We start from the raw sequence: 23870 nt of genomic DNA, 5'->3' as shown, positions 1-23870 counted from the left end.
GGACCCAGAAGCACAGTTGTGGGTTCTCAGAGAGAAAACGTCAGTTTCCCTCTTGGTTTAAAAAGAACATGTCAGGAGGGCCGGGCGTGTTGGCTCATACCTATAATCTCAGCACTTTGGGAGGCCAAGGTGCATGCATCACTTGAGGTCAGGAGTTAGGGACCAGCCTGGACAACATGGTGAAACCCCATCTCTACTAAAAATACAAAAATTAGCCCGGCATGGTGGTGTGTGCCTGTAATCCCAGCTACTTGGGAGGCTGAGGCATGAGAATTGCTTGAATTCGGGAGGCAGGGGCTGAAGTGAGCCAAGATGGGGCCACTGTACTCCAGCCTAGGTGACAAAGCAAGACTCTGTCTCCAGAAAAAAAAAAAAAAAAAAAAGAATATGTCAGGAGGCAAGCAGAAAGGAGGGTCACGGGTAGGGCACATAGCAGAGATTCTTTGGAGGAATCTAATTTCAGGGCAATTGGCCCCAACTTATCTCCAAAGCAGAGTTGGAACGGACTCTTTCTCACTACCACTGGTACCTGCCCAAATCTCCTGGACCAGCCTAGTACACCCTAGCCCCCAGCTGCTGTGAACATTGGCTGTTAACCTCTCACTGCTTCCCCCTCAATACAGAAGTGCCCTCAGCTGATGGAAATCACAGCCAATGATGGACTGATGCAGGCAATTAAAGGCCAGCCCTTTGCCTCAGCACGCTCCTAAACCCACAGCCATGGCCATGGCGCCACAGTCTTCCAAGCTCAAGGTGGGAGAGTACAGAGGACAAGGCTGGCAGAGGAGCTGGAAATGTAGGGAAGAAATCCTGAAACAAGAGAGCTGTAGAAGGGGTGAGACCCAAATCTGAGTCTAAACTCTGCCTCAATCCTTGGATGGCCATCAAACTACAAACACGTATCAGAGACTTGAGGAAGCTTGGTGAAAAATGAGGGAGATATGAGAGAGGAGTCTACCCTGAAAGATATAAGAGGACTAGGTGATATTCATGAGTTTTCTGCTCCTTTGAGTGCATGTATTCCCCAAATCATGCATAGCATGCATGGCAGAAAGTTGAATCCTTATTGGTTTGAGGTGTCAGAAGACAAAGTGTAGGGCTGGCTGAGCAGCTGGAAACTTAAGGGTGAACCCCCAAAGCAAGGGAACTACAGAGAGGGTGAGCTGCCAAATCTGAACATAAACTCTGCTCAAATCCTTGGCTAAATATTGAGCATACGGGTGCAAAGGGTTGACTACAAAGACTACAGCTAGAAGTTGAAAAGCTGAGCAGAGACATCAGCCACTAGACACTGTGGAGGAGGAAGACTCTACAGTTTCAGATCAAGCAAGTTAACTGCCTACTGGAACAAAACCCAACAATCTTCAGAAGAACATAACAGAATCCAAAGTTGCTACAAAATACTACCTACAATGTCCAGTTACCAACAAAAAATAACTAGACATACAAAGAAACAAGAATGTATGATCCATATTTAGGAAAAAGACAGTGAATAGAAGTGGACTGTGAATGGACCCAAAGGTTAGATTTCATAGACAAAGACTTCAAAGCTGCTATTTTAAATATGATCAGATAATTAAAGTAAAATATAGTCTTAATGAATAAACAGAGGGGAACCTCAACAAAGAAATGGAAGCTACAAAAAAGAATCAAATGGAAATTCTTCAAGCTGAAAATTAAAACAACATAAATAAAAATTTCACTGGATAGGCTCAATAGCTTATTGGAGACAGTAGGAGAAAAAATCCATGACCTTGAAGATAGGTCAATAAAATGTATTTAATGCAAAGAACATAGAGAAAAAAGACTTCATTTTTTACCAAGAAAAAGAAATATACCCTGAGAGACCCACAAGACTCTATCAAGCAGTCCAACATGCATGTAATTGGAATCCCAGAAGGAGAAGAGAGAAGAAAAGAAAGGAAAAATATATATATTTGAAGAAATAATGGCTTAAAATTTCCCAGATTTGATTAAAAACATTAACTTGAAGATTCGGGAAGCTCAGTGAACCTCAAGTCAGATAAAGCAAACAGACAAAAACCTCGACACATCGTAGACAAGCTACTAAAACCCAACAACAAACAGAGAAGCTTGAAAACTGCAAGAGAATAAAAACAATACATTATATACAGGGGAACAACAATATGTGCCTGGAGGAAAATGAAACAACATATGCAAAGTGCCGGAAGAAAATGAAAGCTGTCATCATGATTATTTCCAGTGAAACTGTTCTACAAAAATGAAAGCCAAAGAAAGACCTTTTCAGGTAAACAAAAGCTGGGAGAATTCTTTTCCAGCTGATTTTCACTGCAAGAGATGCTAAAGAAAGTACGCCGATACTTGATGTTTCAGTAACTACACTTTGTTTTTTTGTTTGTTTGTTTTGAGACAGAGTCTTGCTCTGTGGCCCAGGCTGAAGTGCAGCGATCTAATCTTGGCTCACTGCAACCTTCACCTCCTGGCTTCAAGTGATTCTCCTGCTTCAGCCTCATGAGTAGCTGGGACTACAGGCTAATACCACCCCACCTGGCTAATGCTTGTATTTTTAGTAGCGATGGGGTTTTACCATGTTGGCCAGGCTGGTCTTGAACTCCTGACCTCAAGTGATCCACCTGCCTCAGCTTCACAAAGTGCTGAGATTACAGGCATGAGCCACCATGCCCGGCTGTAACTACATATTTTTTTTTTTTTTTTTTTGAGACAGAATCTCGCTCTGTCACCCAGGCTGGGGTGCAATGGCGCAATCTCAGCTCACTGCAACCTCTGCCTCCCGGGTTCAAGCGATTCTGCTGCCTCAGCCTCCCCGAGTAGCTGGGATTACAGGCACCTGCCACCACACCCGGCTAATTTTTGTATTTTTAGTAGAGATGGTGTTTCACCATATTGGCCAGGCTGGTCTCGAACTCCTAACCTCGTGATCTGCCCACCCTGGCCTTCCAAAGTGCTGGGATTACAGGTGTGAGCCACTGCGCCCGGCCCACATTTTTAAGTAGTTACCACATTTCATGATTTCACATGGTTGGGCGGCTTCTGGGCTTTGTTTTGGGTCCCCTCCAGCCCCGCCGTCCTCCCCTAGGAACCCAGACAAACCTGCCGTGTGTTCTGTGCTCACCCCAGGCTCACACCATCATAGAATCTTCCGGAGGATGTGCCCTGTGCTCACTTGTTCTTTCTTTAATGAGACCACATTTTACACACTTTCTGGAAAATGGCATTTTGTCTCTGATATCCAGTGACAACTGGGCAAGGGTTGAGACTATCCTTTATCCTACTTTGTGTTCAAACCCCAGCTTCAAGCTGAGGAGTCATGCCTTTCCCTAATTCTGCAAAATTCAGGGCTAATATTTTTTCAGATACTGCTTCTCCATGGTCTTCTGGATCTCTCCTCAGACTGCGTAGCAGCCCTTCCCTCCTCTCAGAACTTTTTTCTCTTTATGCAGGGTTCTGGCTGAATTTCTCAGCACTGGCTTCCAATTCATCAGCTCTCTACCTATGTCTAGTCTAGAGTTTAGCCTGTCTATTGATGCGCGTTTTTTATTTCAGTGACCATTTTTTATTTTCAAGATTTCTAATTGGTTCTTTTTAAGCTTTTTGTTTTCCTTCCTCCCTCCCTCCTTCCTTCTTTCCTCCCTCCCTTCCTCCTTCCTTCCCTTCTTCCTCCCTCCCCCTCCTTCCCTCCCTCCCTCCTCCCTTCCTTCTTTCCTTCCTTCTTTCCTTCCTTCCTTCTTTCCTTCCTTCCTTCTTTCCTTCCTTCCTTCTTTCCTTCCTTCCTTTCCTTCCTTCCTTCTTTCCTTCCTTCCTTCTTTCCTTCCTTCGTTCTTTCCTTCCTTCCTTCCTTCCTTCTTTCCTTCCTTCCTTCTTTCCTTCCTTCGTTCTTTCCTTCCTTCCTTCCTTCTTTCCTTCCTTCCTTCTTTCCTTCCTTCCTTCTTTCCTTCCTTCCTTTCCTTCCTTCCTTCCTTCCTTCCTTCTTTCCTTCCTTCCTTCTTTCCTTCCTTCCTTCCTTCTTTCCTTCCTTCCTTCTTTCCTTCCTTCCTTTCCTTCCTTCCTTCTTTCCTTCCTTCCTTCTTTCCTTCCTTCCTTCCTTCTTTCCTTCCTTCCTTCCTTCCTTCCTGTTTGGGGAACGGTATCTTCAGTTCTAGGTTTTTTCATTTCTCTCCTTGAGCCTCCCAGGCACATTTATTTTAGTCTTTATCAGACTATTCTACAAAATTAATTTCATCTGCAGTGGATTCTAATTATTGACTGGATAACTTTGTGAACATTAGAATTCTGGGCGTGTTTTGGAACATCGGTTTGCAAGCTCTTCCAAGCTGGTATGACTTTTCTTTCTCTTCCCTATGTTCTCATTGTTTCAGGATTGCTGCCCCCCCACCGCCTCACCCCTCCAGCTCCTGGTTCTTTGTCCCAGCCATCTCCTGTGGTACTGTGCTGTGTCTGCCTTGTGGAGACCCTGAGGATGTTCTGGATGGAGTTACCAAGCCCCCGACAGGCTGGTCCAGTTCCTGGCCTCCACAACGTGTGTGTCCTTTTGCCTCGGGAGACCAGCTGCTCCCTAAAAGCTGCAGCCCCCAGCAGAGTTTGGCCTGTTTTTCTGCCTCTTTCACAAGAGAGTGAGCCCCCCTGGCTCCAGCTGCCCACCTGCACGAAGCTCTGTTAATGGCTGGGACCCCCGTAGCGCCTGGACCCCCAGCCTGGTGCTGGGCCTGGGCTTCAGCTTCTCTCCAACTCCCATCTACTCCACATCTGGTCCTGGGAGATGTTTACTTTCCTTCTGAGCCCAGCAATGTCTTCTTAGTTTTGTCTTTGTCGAGGCCATGGATCATTCCTCTGGGCCGTGTCGAATGTGCTGAGTTTATCTTGTCTGTGGAGACGAAGGGCCGAAGTGTGAATGCACAGCGCCACCTTAACCAGACGTTCAAATCATTCTTTTTAAAAGCTGCATAAAACTCCGCGGCATCCAGTGCTCCCCAGGCAATGGGTTTTTTTTTGCCCGATGAATAACGCTGCTGTGCACCAGGGCGCATACAGCCTTAAATACCTGTATGCAGCTTTCAAAGCTGTTCTATAATGTCTCACTTTATTCTTTCCACATTTGCAGCTTTTTATCTTTGTATCTTATCTTTTTTCTGAGTTTCTTTTGGTATATTTTGTTGTTCTTTTTCCAGTTTCTTAAAATGAAGAGCTGTTACTCAAAAAAAAATTCTAGAACAAGGCAGGCATTGAGGTGAGCCACGTCTTCTGGCCCCCAACTCTGCCGTGTGCTGTCTACTTTGTGAAGAAGTTGGTAGCTTTCATTCTATGGCAAAGATTATCAAGGAGTGTTTTTACATTTCCAAGAGGATTTCGGTCACTTTGAAAAAGAAAAGATCAATTTTACTGTGGTATGATTTTATTTATTTATCATTTACTTATTTTTAGGGTCAGGGTCTCGCTCTGTTGCCCAGGCTGGAGTGCAGTGGCATGATCATGACTCACTGCAGCCTCCGACTCCTGGGCACAAGCGATCCTCCCACCTCAGCCTCCCAAGTAGCTGGGACTACAGGCATGAGCCACCGTGCCTGGCTGTGGTATGATTTACATCTGAGAAAACTAACCCATAGGTTGTAGGCAGGATAATGGCCCTCACCCAGATGTCCACATCCTAATTTCCCACTCCTTTTACATCTGTAAGATTTTGCTTTGTGTTCTAAGACCAGGTTTATTAGGTGTACACACATTTAGAATTGTTACATGGTCCGGGTGGACTGGCCCTCTTAATGCTGATGAAATGTCTGTATTTTACTCTGGTAATTCTTCTTCCCTTGCAGCCTTCTTTGGTGTCAATAGTTAATAGTGCCACATCAGCTCTCCTCATTTAGCATCTTCATGGTGTATGATTTCAGTCCCCTTCAGCCCTTTTGTGACTTTCTATGTGCATGTCTCTTATAAGTAGCATATGATCAAATATAATATTTTACTCAATGTTACAATATTTGTTTTTAATTGGAGCATTTTGTCTATATATATATATTTTGAGATGGAGTCTCACTCTCACCCAGGCTGGAGTGCAGTGGTGCAATATGGGCTCACTGCAACCTCTGCCTCCTGGGTTCAAGCAATTCTCCTGCCTTAGCCTCCTGAGTATCTGGGATTACAGGTGCCCCTGCCACCATGCCTGGCTAATTTTGTATTTTTAGTAGAGACGGGGTTTTGCCATGTTGGCCAGGATGGTCTTGAACTCCTGACCTCAGGTGATCTGCCCGCCTCAGCCTCCCAAAATGCTGGGATGACAGGTGTGAGCCACCATGCCCGGCCTCCATTTATATCTAATGAAGTGAATTCAGTTACACAGATGTGGGTCTGGACCCGCCGCCCACTGTCTCTGTGTTCTTTGCCCTCCTTCCCCTCATTTTTTGCCCTCTTTGATGTGCCGTGGAAATTCGTAGATGGTGTTCGCAGTGCGAAGCTTCATTGGGGAGAAGGGTCGGGCAGGGATGCTGCAATCCACAACTCAGATCCGAGAAAGGCTCCCCGCCCAGCCAGGAGTGCAGGGTGAAGGCTGGCCAGCAGAACAGCCCCGTGCTGGCCTGAGATGGCTGGGCTTAGCACTTGGGGGGAGCGCCCCATAAGAGAGTGACCTTGGTCCTGCTGCCTTGCTCAGTCCCTGGCTGTGCTGAGCTGGGAAGGCAAACCCTGGGGGAGCTGGCAGCTGGAGGCTGCCCCTGACCACATGCCTCGCAGCTGCTGGGCAGAGCATCCTCTGTCTAAGGAGGTCTGATTCTGCCCTGTGTCTGCCATTATCCGCCCTTGCACTGGCCGGATCCCCTTTTCCACACGTGTGAGAAACCAGCCCTCCAGGGCCCCTCTCTCTGTGTACTTAGAAGAGGGAAATTAATGGAAAAAATGACAGCCCCATAGCCAACTGCGTTCATCTGGGAACACAGTGGTCCCTCTCGTCCCCTCCTCTACTTTCTGTTCTAAATTGCCCTGGTGCTCAGCTGTCTCCTGTTGGCATCAGGTGCATCTGGTGGCTGGACCCAAGCCCTTGTTCCTGAAGACTGTGAGCCCCTGTGAGTCCCTGCTAACCATGCCCTTTTGGGGTCAGAGTTGCTATTCAGATCCATTTCCGGTCATAATCGGAAGAGGGGGTACCAAGAAGCGCCTGCCCACGTCGGGTGTCTGAGTCCCACATGTATTCCTCTCTGTCGCCTGCTCTCAGGTGACAGCAGCCCCCATGTCCCCCTGCTGCTCAGGGCCAGGCATCCCCACTAAGAGGGTGGCTCCTCTTACAGCTTGCTGGCTGGGCCAAAAGGAGCCTGCAGTACCCTGGTGGAAGCTACAGCTTGTAGTTCTGTCCTCTGGCAAGCAAACACCTCCTTTGGAACCAGAACCGCTAACCTTGCAGAGCCAAGACTGGGGAGATGGAAAACACAAACAGGGGTGACCAGGAGTGATGCTGAGTGGGCTGCCCTGCTCCCACCCCTCAGCTCCCAGACCCATGTGTGCTTTCTGCTGAGAACACAGTGCCATATGAAGGCCTCTGACTCAATGTCCCCACGCCATCCGGGATGACGGGGCCTGTAGTTACAGGGCATTGCTTCAGCTCTCCGTGTGGGAGGACACTCCAACACCCAGCCAGTCCAGCAGCTTCCGAACAATGAGAGGCAATGAGTAGATCCTAGGGACACAGACCCTTTCCCACATCTCCTTCACTGCAAAGTGGCTTCCCTGATCAGAAGTGATGTTGTGAGCCCTTCTACGCCGATGAACGGGACATTCCTTAAGCGCTTGGACAGTGATGCCGACTGAGGCCCTGGAGCCAGGAAAGTCAAACTCCTACCTAGAAGAGATGTCTATTTTTGTGCAAACCACTGGCCTTTCCAGAATGAAAGAGGCCCAGTGGGTCCACTTGCTGTCAAGTGGCTGGTTGGTCTCCTGTGAACCTGGGCCACACTGGCAGTGGGATGCTGGTCTCCTGTTGCTGGCAGGTTGGACATTGAGATAAGAGAAGTAGCCAGATGGTTTTGGGAGGTTGCAGTCCACACTGTTGGCCTCATGCCTGCCCTCTGTCTCAGCTGTGGCCGCTCTGTCCATGTGCCTGTCTTTGTTGGGTTGGTGTAGCCACTAAGGCTGGCTCCCATCAGTGGGTTGAGTGATCTTGTCTGCCTGGTGGTTCGGTGCCTCTTCCATGGAAGATGCTTGGGCTGCAACAAAATGCAGCAGGACAACCCCCCAAAATAAAACACCTACAGCCCCAACCCAACAACTGATAGGCGACGTCTGGGAAGACTGTGACCCGTAGTACTCAGCCTATGAGGAAACGGGGGAGAGACCTGTGCACTAGGGGATAAATTGCCTGTTGAAACCGTGCTGGGTGTGCCTACTCATCAGACACCCGAGCTTGCAAGACCATCATTAAGAGTCCCACTTCCGCTGTTCTCCGGGTCTCTTGAGTCCATCCTTTGGGTTTGGACAGGCGAGTTTGTTTCTCGCACCTAGTCCCAGTCTTTGCTGTCTCATCCTCACAAGCAGCCCACCCCGAATTCTCTCTCTCAGGGTGTACTGTCTATTCGGCATCTAACTTTCAGAATATTCTTTTTCTTTTGCAATAAATTACTCTATGTTACCTCTCCTCTGCTGTGTGTCTCTTGTTTAAATTATTTTAAACTAAGAAGATGAGAACCAAGGTCTCACAACAGCAACAATAGGAGACTCAAGATGCAGCAATTGAGACGGAGTCTTGCTGTGTCACCCAGGCTGGAGTGCAATGGTGCAATGTCGGCTCACTGCAACCTCCACCTCCCAGGTTCAAGTGATTTTCCCGCCTCAGCCTCCTGAGAATCTGGGATTACAGGCACACACCACCATGCCCAGCTTTTTTTTTTATTTTATTTTTTTTATTTTTAGTAGACATGGGTTTTTTTCCATGTTGGCCAGGCTGGTCTTGAACTCCTGGCCTCAGGTGATCCATCCACCTTGGCCTCCCAAAGTGGTGGGATTATAGGCATGAGCCACCATGCCTGGCCTAGCAATTGCCTTTTTATTCTATTTGTTAGAGACAGGGTCTTGCTCTGTTGCCCAGGCTGGAGTGCAGTTGTGTGATCACAGCTCAGTGCAGCGTGGAACCCCAGGGCTCAAGTGATCCAGCTTCAGCCCCGGGAGTAGCTGGGATGACAGGTGTGCATCACCACTTTCGTGTGCGTCCGTGTGAAGAGACCACCAAACAGGCTTTGTGTGAGCAATAAAGCTTTTAAACACCTGGGTGCAGGCAGGCTGAGTCCGAAAAGAGAGTCAGCAAAGGGAGATGGGGTGGGGCCATTTTATAGGATTTGGGTAGGTAAAGGAAAATTACAGTCAAAGGGGCGTTCTCTGGCGGGCAGAGTGGGAGTCACAAGGTACTCAGTGGGGGAGGTTTTGAGCCAGGATGAGCCAGGAGAAGGAATTTCACAAGACAATGTCATCAGTTAAGGCAGGAACAGGCCATTTTCACTTCTTTTGTGGTGGAATGTCATCAGTTAAGGCGGGGCAGGGCGTATTCACTTCTTTTGTGATTCTTCAGTTACTTCAGGCCACCTGGGCATATACGTGCAAGTCACAGGGGATGCGATGGCTTGGCTTGGGCTCAGAGGCCTGACATTCCTGCCTTCTTATATTAATAAGAAAAATAAAACAAAATAGTGTTGAAGTGTTGGGGCGGTGAAAATTTTTGGGGGTGGAATGGAGAGAGAGAATGGGCGATGTTTCTCAGGGCTGCTTTGAGCGGGATTAGGGGCCATGTGGGAACCTAGAGTGGGAGAGATTAAGCTGAAGGAAGATTTTGTGGTAAGGGGTGATATTGTGGGGTTGTTAGAAGGAACGTTTATCATTTAGAATTATTGGTGATGGCCTGGATACGGTTTTGTATGAATTGAGAAACTAAATGGAATAAGAGGAGAAAAACAGGTATTAAAGGACTAAGAATTGGGAGACCTAGGACGTCTAATTAGAGAGTGCCTAAGGAGATTCAACATAGTCCTGTCAGCAAAGATTATTTATTTACTTCAAGAGTTTAGAGTGGCAGTTTGGGGATAGCACCAGGAGATATCAGCTGTGATGGCTTGGAGAAACAGTGTAAACCGGCAGTGTAAACAAGAGCAGGGCATGTGTGAGTAGTTGAGATCGGTGAATAGGAGTATGACTAGACAGAAGATAGTAGGGATGACAAGTTTTTTTGGGGCACAGTCTAAGTTGGTCTGGTGTCTGGAATGAGACTGGGGCCTAATAAAAAGGAGCGTCTATACAGGAGCTCAAATGGGCTGCACCTTGTAGCATTCTGAGGACAGGTCTGACTTCTGAGAAGGGAAAGTGGTAAAAGTATTGTTCAGTCCTTTTGAAGTTGGTGGCTGAGCTTGGTGAGTTGTGTTTTTAAAAGACCTTTAGTCTGTTCTACTTTTCCTGAAGACGGAGGACCGTAAGGGATGTAAAGGTTTCACTGAATACTAAGACCCTGAAAAACACTTGGCTGATTTGACTAATAAACGCTGGTCTGTTATCAGACTGTATAGAGGTGGGAAGGCTAAACTGAGGAATTATGTCTGACAGAAGGGAAGAAATGACTGCGGTGGCCTTCTCAGACCCTGTAGGAAAGGACTCTACCTATCCAGTGAAAGTGTCTACCTAGACTAAGAGGTATTTTAGTTATCTGACTCGGGGCATGTTGAGTAAAGTTAATTTGCCAGTCCTGGGTGGGGGCAAATCCTCGAGCTTGATGTGTAGGGAAGGGCCTGAATAATCCCTGAGGAGTAGTAGAATAGCAGATGGAACACTGAGAAGTTATTTCCTTGAGGATAGATTTCCATGATGGAAAGAAAGTGAGAGGTTCTAAGCGGTGGGCTAGTGGCTTGTACTATAGTTTAGCCTGCCTTTGCTGGTGTGTGGCGATTAGGCCTGGTGGAACTGCCATCAATAAATCAAGCGTGATCAGAGTGAGGAACAGGAAAGAAGGAAATATGGGGAAATGGGGTGAATGTCAGGTGGATCAGAGAGATACAGTCATGGGGGTCAGGTGTGGTATCAGGAATAATGTGGGAGACCAGATTGAAGTCTGGGCCAGCAACAGTGGTAATTGTGGGACTTAACAAAGAGTGAGTACAGCTGAAGGAGCCGGGGAGCAGAAAGTATATGCATCAGGTATGAAGAAGAAAATAGATTTTGGAAGTTATGAGAAGTGTAGAGAGTAAGTTGAGCATAGTTTGTGATTTTGAGGGCCTCTAAAAGTATTAGGGCGTCAGCAGCCGCTGCATGGAGATATGATGGCTTGGCTAAAACAGTAAGGTCAAGTTGTTTGGACAGAAAGGCTACAGGGTGTGGTCCTGGCTCTTGTGTAAGAATTCTGACCACACTAACCATGCCTAGGAAGGAAAGGAGTTGTTGTTTTGTAAGGGATTGAGGTTTGGGAGATTAATCAGACACGATCAGCAGGGAGAGCACGTGTGTTTTTGTGAGAATTATGCTGAGATACGTAACAGATGAGAAAGAAATTTGGGCTTGACTGAAGTAATGGGGGCTGTCTGTGAAGCTTTGCGGCAGTACAGCCCAGGTCATTTGCTGAGCCTGATGGGTGTCAGGGTCAGTCTAAGTGAAAGCGAAGAGAGGCTGGGATGAAAGGTGCAAAGGAATAGTAAAGAAAGCATGTTTGAGGTCCAGAACAGAATAATGGATTGTGGAGGGAGGAATTGAGGATAGGAGAGTATATGGGTTTGGCACCATGGGGTGGATAGGCAAAACAATTTGGTTGATAAGGCATAGATCCTGAACTAACTTGTAAGGCTTGTCTGGTTTTAGGACAGGTAAAACAGGGGAATTGTAAGGAGAGTTTATAGCTTTAAAAGGCCATACTGTAGCAGGCAATTGATAACAGGCTTTAATCCTTTCAAAGCATGCTGTGGGATGGGATATTGGCATTGAGCCAGGTAAGGGTGATTAGGTTTTAATGAGATGGTAAGCGGTGCATGATCGGTCACAAAGGAGGGAGTAGAGGTATCTTACACTTGTGGGTTAAGGTGTGGGGGATACAAGAGGAGGACGCAAAGGAGGCTTTGGATTGGGAAGAAGGGCAGCAATGAGGTGTGGCTGTAGCCCAGGAATAGTCAGGGAAGCAGATAATTTAGTTAAAGTGTCTCAGCCTAATAAGGCAACTGGGCAGTTGGGGATAACTAAAAGGAGAGCTTAAAAGAGTACTGTCTAATATGGCACCAGAGTTGGGGAGTTTTAAGAGGTTTAGAAGCCTGGCCATCAATACCTACAACAGTTATGGAGGCGAGGGAAACAAGCCCTTGAAAAGAAGGTGATGTGGAGTGGATAGCCTCCATATTGATTAAGAAGGGGATGGACTTACTTTCCACTGTGAGAGTTACGCGAAGCTTGGCATCCCTGATGGTCTAGGGGGCTTCTGAGGCAATCGGGCAGCGTCAGTCTTCAGCCGCTAAGCCAAGAAGATCTGGGAAGCAGTCAGCCTTGGGCCAGAGTTCCAGGAGCTCTGGGAGTGGCTGCCAGGTGAGTTGAACAGTCCGATTTACAGTGGGGTCCTGCACAGATGGGACGCGGCTTAGGAGGAATCCTGGGCTGCAGGAATTCCTTGGCCTGGTGGCCAGATTTCTGGCACTTGTAGCAAGCTCCTGGGGGAGGAGGTTCTGGAGGAATGCCTGGCCACTGCGGTTTAGGCGTTCGGAAGTTCTTGTGTGCTGGAGATGTGGCTGGGGTTTGTCTCACAGTGGAGGCAAGGAATTGCAACCTTTTTCTATTATTGTACACCTTGAAGGCAAGGTTAATTAAATCCTGCTGTGGGGTTTGAGGGCTGGAATTTAATTTTTGGAGTTTTATTTAATGTCGGGAGCAGATTGGGTAATAAAATATATTTTGAGAATAAGACGGCCTTTTGACCTTTTAGGGTCTAGGGCTGTAAAGCCTCTCAGGGTTGCTGCCAAAGGAGTCATGAACTGGGCTGGATTTTTATATTTGATGAAAAAGAGCCTAAACCCTATCTGATTTGGGATACAGAAAAAGGAGCATTAACCTTGACTATGCCTTTAGCTCCAGCCACCTTTTTCAGAGGAAATTGCTGGGCAGGTGGGGGAGGGCTAGTCACTGAACGAAACTGTAAGCCGGACCAGGTGTGAGGAGGGGAGGCGATAAAAGGATTATAGGGTGGAGGAGCGGAGGCTGAGGAAGAATTGGGACCTAGCTCGGCCTGGCGAGGAGCAGCCTGGGGAGGAGGGAAGAGGTCAGATGGGTCTGTAGAAAAGGAAGATTAGAAAGACTCAGCGACACTTGGGGTTGGGACTGAGGGGACAGGCGGGAGGGAAGGGAGGAAGATTTGGGATGAGTTGCACTGGGAACAGAGACTAGGGAGGGACCGATGTGTGAAAGAATGCCTGGACGTCAGTCACCTCAGACCATTTGCCCATTTTACGATAAGAATTATTTAGATCTTGTAGGATGGAAAAATTGAAAGTGTCATTTTCCAGCTATTTGGAACTACTGTCGAGTTTGTATTGGGGTCAAGTGGCACTGCAGAAGAAAATAAGACGCTTAGATTTTAGGTCAGGTGAGAGTTGAAGAGGTTTTAAGTTTTTGAGGACACAGGCTAAGGGAGAAGAAGGAGGAATGGAGGGTGGAAGGTTGCCCATAGTGAAGGAAGCAAGCCCAGAGAAAAGAGAGTAGAGACATGGAGGGAAGGGGTTCGGGGGTTCTTACCTTCCAGAAAAGCAGGAAAGGGGTTGTGGCATGGAAATAAGGGGTTGGGGTGCAGAGATAAGAGGTCAGGTTGTGGAAATAAGGCATGGGGTGCAGAGATAAGAGGTCAGGGCATGGAAATAAGGGATTGGGGTGCAGAGATACGAGATTGGGGTACTTGCCCCTCCTCTAGAAAAGCGGGACTTGCCACTCAGGGTGAAGGAGAAGGGGTTGGGGTTTCTTGCCCCCCAGAAAGGTGGAGAAGGGGTAGAGACACAGAGAGAAGGGGTTGGGGTACTTGCCGCTAAGGGTGAAGGACCAAGGCAGGCGTCCCTGCATGGTCTGACACCTCTGAAACCTGGGTGAATAATCAAAGAGGCGCCCCTGCAATGATTAAACACCAATGGAAGGCTGCCTTCCCTAGTCCATGACCGGCGCTGGAGTTTTGGGTCCACGGATAAAACGTGTCTCCTTTCTCTCTACCAGAAAATGAAAGGAATTGAAATTAAGAGAAGGGAGAGATTGAAGAGTAGAAAGGAGAAAGTGGTTGAGGGACAGTGAGAGAGGTTGGAGAAGAGAGTAAGAAGAGGCCGCTTACCCGATTTAAAATTGGTGAGATGTTCCTTGGGCTGGTGGGTCTGAGGACCTGAGGTCGTAGATGGATCTTTCTCATGGAGCAAAGAGCAGGAGGACAGGGGATTGATCTCCCAAGGGAGGTCCCCCGATCTGAGTCATGGCCCCAAATTTCATAGGCATCCATGTGAAGAGACCACCAAACAGGCTTTGTGTGAGCAATAAAGCTTTTAATCACCTGGGTGCAGGCGGGCTGAGTCCGAAAAGAGAGTCAGTAAAGGGAGATGGGGTGGGGCCGTTTTATAGGATTTGGGTAGGTAAAGGAAAATTACAGTCAAAGGGGGGTTGTTCTCTGGCAGGCAGAGTGGGGGTCACAAGGTACTCAGTGGGGGAGGTTTTGAGCCAGGATGAGCCAGGAGAAGGAATTTCACAAGACAATGTCATCAGTTAAGGCAGGAACAGGCCATTTTCACTTCTTTTGTGATTCTTCAGTTACTTCAGGCCATCTGGGCATATGAGTGCAAGTCACAGGGGATGCGATGGCTTGGCTTGGGCTCAGAGGCCTGACAACCACACCTGGCTAATTTTTTAAATTTTCTGTAGACATGGGGTCTCGAATTCCTGGGCTCAAGCAGTCCTCCTGCCTCGGCCTCTGAAAGTGTTGGGATTACAGGCGTGAGCCCCGGTGCTCAGCCTGTCTTTTATTTTAGAAGGTGTAGTAGACAGACGTTAAGGGAACCCCATGATCCCTGCTTCCAGGTATTCATGTCCTTGTATAATCTCCCCTGTTGATTGTGGGTGGGATTTGTGTGCTACAGTCTAAATATTGGTATCCCCCAAAATTCAAATGTTGAAGGTTGCGGGCCGATACAATAGCATGAAGAGGTGGGGATTTGGAAGGTGTTTAGGTCATGAGGACTCCACCCTCACAAATGGAATTGGTGCCCTTATAAAAGAGGTCAAAAGACACCCCTGCCCCTTCTGCCCCGTGAACACACAGGAACGAGGCTCCATCGTGGAAGCAGAGGGCCAGCCCTCACCAGACACCAGATCTGCTGGCACCTTGATCTTGGACCTCACAGCCCAAGAACTGTGAGAAATAAATTTCTATTGTTTATAAAGTACTCAGGCTAAGGTATTTTGTTAGCAGCCTGAATAGACAAGATATCGTAATTGCTTCTAACTAGTAGAATACAGCAAATGTGATGAGATATCATGCCCATGATTACATTAAGATTTGGGCTAGAGGAGACCTTAGCCTCATCAAAGGCTTACATACTGTGTGTTTGAGGCCATATTTACCTGCTGTAGCAAAGACACCACGTCTGGCGCAACAGCGCCACCGGGGCTATGAGCTAGTTAAGTCGGCTCTAAACTCTAGTTAAATTCAGGGTCATCTAGCTTCTGCAGGCCAGACTGGAGAATTAAATGGAGACGTGATAGGAACCACCCATCCTTTAGATCTTTAAGTGTGGCCATTATTTCTGCCCTCCTTTCTGCCACCCACTCACTCCTCTGTAATGCAATATGTTTTTCAAATGTAAATTTCACACGCGTCCGTGTGAAGAGACTACTAAACAGGCTTTGTGTGAGTAGTAAAGTTTTAATCACCTGGGTGCAGGCAGGCTGCGTCTGAAAAGAGAGTCTGCGAAGGGAGATAGGGGTGGGGCTGTTTTATAGGATTTGAGTAGGTAAAGGAAAATTACAGTCAAAGGGGGTTTGTTCTCTGGCAGGCAGGAGTGGGGGTCTCAAGGTGCTCAGTGGGGGAGCTTTTTGAGTCAGGACGAGCCAGGAAAAGGACTTTCACAAGACAATGTCATCACTTAAGGCAAGGACTGGCCATTTTCACTTCTTTTGTGGTGGAATGTCATCAGTTAAGGCGGGGCAGGGCATATTCACTTCTTTTGTGATTCTTCAGTTACTTCAGGCCACCTGGGCGTATACGTGCAAGTCACAGGGGATGCGATGGCTTGGCTTGGGCTCAGAGGCCTGACATTCCTGCCTTCTTATATTAATAAGAAAAATAAAACAAAATAGTGTTGGGGCGGCAAAAATTTTTGGGGGGTGGTATGGAGAGAGAGAATAGGCGATGTTTTTCAGGGCTGCTCCAAGCGGGATTAGGGGCAGCGTGGGAACTTAGAGTGGGAGAGATTAAGCTGAAGGGAGATCTCATGGTAAGGGGTGATATTGTGGGGTTGTTAGAAGAAACATTTGTCGCATAGAATGATTGGTGATGGCCTGGATACGGTTTTGGATGAATTGAGAAACTAAACGGAAGATACAAGGTCCGAATAAAAGAAGGAGAAAAATGGGTATTAAAGGACTAAGAATTGGGAGGACTTAGGACATCTAATTAGAGAGTGCCCAAGGGGGTTCAGCGTAATTACTTGCTTGGTTGGCAAGTTTTTGGGCTCTATCCTTGACTTTTTTTATGTTGTCATACACTAGGCTAGACTGATTTAGGTAAAAACAACACTTTTCATTTAAGAATATACAGAGTCTTCCTTTTCCAGCAGTGAGTAAGTCAAGGCCTCGGTGGTTTTGGAGGACAACTGCAGCAAAAGAGTCAACTTGGGCCTGGAGGACTGATAAAGTTTGTGATATGTCTGATGCTAGCAGAGAAGTCATTAGACAGGCTACGGAAGGTCGTGACAGAGGTTGAAATGCCTGCTATTCTAATACTGAGAGCAATAGTGAAGGCAGAAAGTCTTTTTTTGTTGTGTCGGTGTCACGAGGGGAACAGGGAGCTTTTTGGTGCTATTTGCAAATTGAATTTTGGGAGTAAGGAAAACTAGTGTGCATGTGCCTGTCTAATTAGCAGGTAGACACATGTAGGTAGAGGATCTACAGAGGAAGAAGAGACCTTCTGCGAGGGAAAACTGGAGATGTAAAGTAAAAAGGTGAGAAGGAGTGCTGAAAGGGGTGTGTTGTACTTAGACTCCTAGGGATCCACCTGGGGCGGCAGCTGTCAGAGGTTGTAATGGGGACTGATGGGGTAACTGCGTAGAGGAAGAGGTTCAATTTTCATGGTGTATGAGAAAATATTGAGTATCTACGAGAAACCTTTCACTGTTATTTTTGGGGCTGAGTATAAGTAAACAAGAAGAGGGCCTGGGAGGAGAGTCTGATGAGCAAGCGGAAGGTAGCCAAGGATGGAGTGAAATACAGGGTAAGTGTCTTCCTAAGCAATAATTACTGCTAACATTTTTAAGTTCGTCAGTATTGATAGAGGGCTTGTCTGTAATATGGAGCTGGAAGGCTTTAATTGTTTCAGTGATGTGTGTAGTTGGGCTTCGGAGATGAAGAGTAAAGGAACATCGAGAAGGTGAAAGATTACCTAGGGGAATTCTAGTGGGTCTTTGCCAAGAGATACATAAAGGAGCAGCCACAGGAATAGTTTGTGTTGTAAGAGGTCCAAATATGGGGGGAGTAGAGATAATATAAGGAGAAAGGTTTTTTAAATAAGTGCGGAGGAGGGCGGCATCTTGCTGATGTGAAATGTCTGGGGAAGTTTTGCTGGACTTGTCTAGAAAGTAAATGAGTTCTTCAGGAGGGTAAAGGTGAGGGCTGTTAAAGGAAGTTTGGAGGTGTAAGGAGACAGGAGATGTTGCCTAGTCTGTCTGTAAGGTGGGGACAGCTGTGTAGGCACTGGAAGAAAGGGAAATGCAAAGCCAGCAGTTGTTCACTAAGGAGGGATTAGAGGTGGCTAGGAGAGAATGGGTAAGGTTGATAGTGTGGTGGAGATAGCTGGGGAGAGGTAAAGGGTGGCATAAGAATGGGAATGAGAATAAGAGTGAGTATAAAAGTAAAGAATAGAAATTCATCAGGGTGGAAGTATTGGAGGGTGCCCTGCCAGCAAAGATCATCTACTTACTTTAAGAGGGAATTAAGAGTGGCAGTTTGGGGATAGCACCAAGAGATATCAGCTGCGATGGCTTGAAGAAACAGTGTAAACTGGCAGTGTAAACAAGAGTATGGCATTTATAAGTAGTTGAGAACGGAGAATAGGAGTATGACTAGATAGAAAATAGTAAGGATGACAAGTTTTTTGGGGCTCGGCCTAAGTGGTGGGGGTGACTTCATTGTTGCAAAAAGTAGGGTAAGGACGAACAGACCTAATAGAATGAGGGGATGTATTAGGCTCATAAGGGCTATTACTGTTCTTCAGAAATACGAGTGAGTTTAAGGGAAGTAGGGGAGAGTACTTGCGACTTCCAGGAGGAAGAGGAGGGATTAGGCTGGCTGTCCGATGGACACAGCTTTATTCTGGAACGGTGAACCTAGTGGGGAGGATCCTGCAGGCGGACAGCAGTCGGGGTACTATAGATGACTAAGTAGGGTCTGGTCCATCGAGGTTGTAGAGTTTGAGGGGTCAGATTTTTAACAAGAACTGATTGTTTAGCTAGGGTGTCTTCATATGGCTGGGGATCTGGAGTAGGCAAGAGAGGATTACAGCCTGGCGAATTTCCTGTCTAGCCTGCTGGAGGACTGGAAGATAGTCGCCTAGAGGGCTGGTGTCTGGGATGAGGTTGGGTATAAGCAAGAAAGTGTGTCTATATAAAAGTTCAAATGGACTGTACCTTGTAGCATCTTGAGGACAGGCTCTAATTCTGAGAAGGGCAAGAGGTAAAAGTACTGACTAATCTTTTTGAAGTTGGAGGCTGAGCTTGGTGAGGTGTGTCTTTAAAAGACTATTAGTCTGTTCTACTTTTCCTGAAGATTGAGGATGGTAAGGGATATGAAGGTTCTACTGAATACCAAGAGCCTGAGAAACTGCTTGGGTGATTTGACTAGTAAAGGCTGGTCCGTTATCAGACTGTATAGAGGTGGGAAGGCCAAACTAAGGAATTATGTCTGACAGAAGGGAAGAAATGACTGCGGTGGCCTTCTCAGACCCTGTGGGGAAGGCCTCTACTTATCTAGTGAAAGTGTTTACCTAGACTAAGAGATACTTTAGTTTTCTGACTTGAGGCATGTGAGTAAAGTCAATTTGCCAGTCCTGGGCAGGGGCAAATCTTTGAGCTTGATGTGTAGGGAAGGGAGGGGTCTGAACAATCCTTGAGGGGTAGTAGAATAGCAGATGGAACACTGAGAAGTGATCCCCTTGAGGACAGATTCCTATGATGGAAAGGAAATGAGAGGTTCTAAGAGACGGGCTAGTGGCTTGTAACTTACATGGAAGAGGTTATGAAATGATGACAGAATAGAATGGGCCTGTGAGGCTGGAAGGAGATATTTTCCTTGGTCTAAGAACTATTTGCGTTGTGTGGGAAGAGATTGACAGGTGGAAGTTTCAGCAGGGGAGTAGGTGGGAGTGACTGATGTGAAGGAGAAAAACTGGCCGTGAGGGACAGAAGTTGCAGAGCTAGCTGCTTGTCTAGCTACTTTATCAGCATAAGCATTGCTGTGAGAGACAGAATTTGGAAAGCTAGCTGCTTGTCTAGCTACTTTATCAGCATAAGTGTTGCTTAGAGCAATGGGATCTGACGCCTTTTGATGCCTCTTGCAGTGAATGACTCCTGCTTCCTTTGGAAGTAAAGCGGCCTTGAGTAGAGTTTTTATTAAAGAGGTATTAATGATGAAGGACCCTTGTGTAGTAAGGAAACCTCTTTCAGCCCATATAACCGCATGGTGGTGCAGAATATGAAAGGCATATTTAGAATCAGTATAGATATTGACGCATAGTCTTTTTGCAAGAGTGAGGGCTTCAGTTAAGGCAACTAGTTCGGCTTGCTGAGAGGTAGTGGAGGGGTGCTGAGAGGTAGTGGAGGGGTGCAGAGCGGTAGCCTTAATGATAGATGTGGAAGATAGTATAGCATAGCCTGCCTTTGCTGGTGAGTGGTGATTAGGCCTGGTGGAACTGCCATCAGTAAACTAAGTGTGATCAGGGTGAGAAACAGGGAAGAAGGCAATGTGGGGAAATGGGGTGAACGTCAGGTGGATCAGAGATATGCAGTCATGAGGGTCAGGTGTGGTATCTGGAATAATGTGGGAGGCCAGATTGAAGTCTGGGCCAGGAACAATGGTAATTGTGGGACTTAACAAAGAGTGAGTACAGCTGAAGGAGCCAGGGAGCAGAAAGTATATGTGTCAGGTGTGAGGAAGAAAATAGATTTTGGAAATTATGAGAGCTGTTGAGAGTGAGTTGAGCATAGTTTGTGATTTTGAGGGCCTCTAAAAGTATTAGGGCTGCAGCAGCCGCTGCACGGAGACATGATGGCCAGCCTAAAACAGTAAGGTCAAGTTGTTTGGACAAAAAGGCTACAGGATGTGATCCTGGTCCTTGTGTAAGAATTCTGACTGCACAGCACTGCACTTCAGCTGTGTGTAATGAAAAGGGTTGGGAGGAGTCAGGGAGAGGTAGAGTGGGGGCAGTCTCTAAAGCTGTCTTCAAGGAATGGAAAGAGGAGTGGGGAAAGGATTTAGGATCTATGGGGTCAACTAGGGTTTTTTTGTGAGTTTATATAATGGTTTTGTTAGGATGGCAAAACTAGGTATCTGAAGGCGAAAGTATCCAACCATGCCCAGGAAGGAAAGGAGTTGTTGTTTTGTAGAAGGGGTTGGGGTTTGAGAGATCAGTCGGACACGATCGGCAGGGAGAGCACGTGTGTTTTTATGAAGAATTATGCCGAGGTAGGAAACAGATGGGGAAGAAATTTGAGCTTTGGAGGAGGATACCTGATATCTTTTGGAGAATAAATGCTGAAGGAGCAGAAGTGTGTCTTGTTGAGAAGATTCAAAGGAGGGGCTACAAAGAAGGTATTGAATAAGGTATTGAATATTGAATAAGGTGAGAAGCGGAGGTGTGGAAAGAAAGTAAATCATGAGAAAGAGCTTGGCTGAAGTAATGAGGGCTGTCCTTGAAACCTTGTGGCAGCACAGCCCAGGTAAGCCACTGGGACTGATGGGTGTCAGGGTCCGTCCAGGTAAAAGCAAAGAGAGGCTGGGACGAGGGGTGCAGGGGAGTAGTGAAAAGGGCATCTTTAAGATCAAGAACGGAATAGTGAGTTGTGGAGGAAGGTATTGAGGACAAAAGAGTGTATGGGTTGGGCAGCACAGGGTGGATAGGCAAAACAATTTGGTTGATAAGGCGCAGATCCTGAACTAATCTGTAAGACTTGTCTGGTTTTTGGACAGGTAAAATGGGGGAATTGTAAGGAGAGTTTATAGGTTTTAGAAGCCCATGCTGTAGCAGGCAAGTGATAACAGGCTTTAATCCTTTTAAAGTGTGCTATGGGATGGGATATTGGCGTTGAGCGGGGTAAGGGTGGTTAGGTTTTAATGGGATGGTAATGGGCATGTGATCAGTTGCCAGGGAAGGAGTAGAGATGTCCCATACTTGTGGGTTAAGGTGGGGGGATACGAGAGGAAGACGCAAAGGAGGCTTTGGGTTAGAAGGGCGGCAATGAGTTGCGGCTGTAGTCCAGGAATAGTCAAGGAAGCAGATAATTTGGTTAAAATATCTCAGCCTAATAAGGGAACTGGGCAGGTGGGGATAACTAAAAAAGAGTGCATAAAAGAGTGTTGTCTAAGTTGGCACCAGAGTAGGGGAGTTTTCAGGGGTTTTGAAGCTTGGCCGTCAATACTTACAACAGTTATGGGGGCAAAGGAAACAGGCCATTGAAAAGAAGGTAATGTGGAGTGGGTAGCCCCCATATTGATTAAACAGGGGATGGACGTACCCTCCACTGTGACAGTTACCTGAAGCTTGGCGTCCGTGATGGTCCAGGGGGCTTCTGAGGCGATCAGGCAGCGTCAATCTTCAGTCACTAAGCCGAGCAGATCTGGGAAGGAGTCAGTCAGAGAGCCTTGGGCTAGAGCTTTAGGGGCTCTAGGAGTGGCTGCCGGGTGAGCTGGGCAGTCTGCCTTCCAGTGGGTCCCTGCACAGATAGGACATGGCTTGGAAGGAATCCTGGGCTGCGGGCATTCCTCGGCCCAGTGGTCAGATTTCTGGCACTTGAAGCAAGATCGTGATGGAGGAAGTCTTGTAGGAATGCTTGACTGCTGCGGCTTAGGTGAGTGCGGCTTAGGCATTTTGAAGTTCTTGTATGCTGGAGGTGTGGCTGGGTTTTTTCTCACAGCAGAGGCAAGTAATTGTAACTTAGAAATGTGTTGCCGTCTGGCTGCTTCCTCTCTATTATTATACACCTTGAAGGCGAAGTTGATTAATTCCTGTTGTGGGGTTCGAGGGCCAGATTCTAATTTTTGAAGTTTTTTCCTAATGTCAGGAGTGGATTGGGTGTTAAAATGCATATTAAGAATAAGGCAGCCTTCTGGCCTTTCTGGGTCTAGGGCGGTATAGCGTCTAAGGGTTGCTGCTAAGTGGGCCATGAACTGGGCTGGGTTTTTGTCTTTACTTTGGGTAGTTTCTTTTTTTTTTTTTTTTTTTTTGAGGAATATACTTTATTTATTCATTTATTTATTTTTCATTATTATTATTATACTTTAAGTTTTAGGGTACATGTGCACAACGTGCAGGTTTGTTACATATGTATACATGTGCCATGTTGGTGTGCTGCACCCATTAACTCGTCATTTAGCATTAGGTATATCTCCTAATGCTATCCCTCCTGCCTCCCCTCACCCCACAACAGTCCCCGGTGTGTGATGTTCCCCTTCCTGTGTCCATGTATTCTCATTGTTCAATTCCCACCTATAAGTGAGAACACGTGGTGTTTGGTTTTTTGTCCTTGTGATGGTTTGCTGAGAGTGATGGTTTCCAGTTTCATCCATGTCCCTACAAAGGACATGAACTCATCATTTTTTATGGCTGCATAGTATTCCATGGTGTGTATGTGCCACATTTTCTTAATCCAGTCTATCGTTGTTGGACATTTAGGTTGGTTCCAAGTCTTTGCTGTTGTGAATAGTGCCGCAATAAACATACGTGTGCATGTGTCTTTATAGCAGCATGATTTATAATCCTTTGAGTATATACCCAGTAATGGGATGGCTGGGTCAAATGGTATTTCTAGTTCTAGATCCCTGAGGAATTGCCACACTGTCTTCCACAATGGTTGAACTAGTTTACAGTCCCACCAACAGTGTAAAAGTGTTCCTATTTCTCCACATCCTCTCCAGCACCTGTTGTTTCCTGACTTTTTAATGATCACCATTCTAACTGGTGTGAGATGCAATCTCATTGTTGTTTTGATTTGCATTTCTCTGATGGCCTGTGATGATGAGCATTTTTTCATGGGTTTTTTGGCTGCATAAATGTCATCTTTTGAGAAGTGTCTGTTCATATCCTTTGCCCACTTACTTTGGGTAATTTCTTTAAGCTTGTCATAATTAACAGCTTTGTAAGTTGCCTTTTTAAGCCCTTCAACTAGGCAGGAAATCATGTAATCTCGCCTAGCTATACCTGGGGAATTTGCCTGGTAGTTCCATTGGGGATCCTCTCAGGGAACTGCTCTAATGCCTTCCTGGAGGCCTGGCTCGTGAAGCCAGCAGTTATCAGTGTGAGATTGGGCTAGAGAAAATCTCTTTCCCGTTCATCTGGGGAGAGGGTAGAAGGGTGACATTTTAGTCACTTTAGGTTAAATTGTAGGACAGAGTTAGATATTGGAATTCCTGTATATATTTAGTGGGGTCTGATGAGA

General features: G+C 46.7%; 1 long non-coding RNA gene across 1 annotated transcript; it reads right to left on the bottom strand.

Annotated features, from left to right (window-relative positions):
• Positions 1-9287: 9287 nt before the first annotated feature.
• On the bottom strand, positions 9288-14773 carry LOC134756456 (uncharacterized). The gene is made up of 2 exons (XR_010129145.1): positions 14294-14773; positions 9288-12548 (listed from the first exon to the last, which is right to left on the bottom strand). It is a non-coding gene; the product is annotated as an uncharacterized lncRNA (long non-coding RNA).
• Between the last annotated feature and the right edge of the window lie 9097 nt (positions 14774-23870).

Source organism: Gorilla gorilla, chromosome 9, assembly GCF_029281585.2.
Source record: "Gorilla gorilla gorilla isolate KB3781 chromosome 9, NHGRI_mGorGor1-v2.1_pri, whole genome shotgun sequence".
NCBI lineage: Eukaryota > Metazoa > Chordata > Mammalia > Primates > Hominidae > Gorilla > Gorilla gorilla.
Note: the sequence above shows the minus strand (reverse complement) of the source record. Positions and strands in the feature narration are given on the sequence as shown.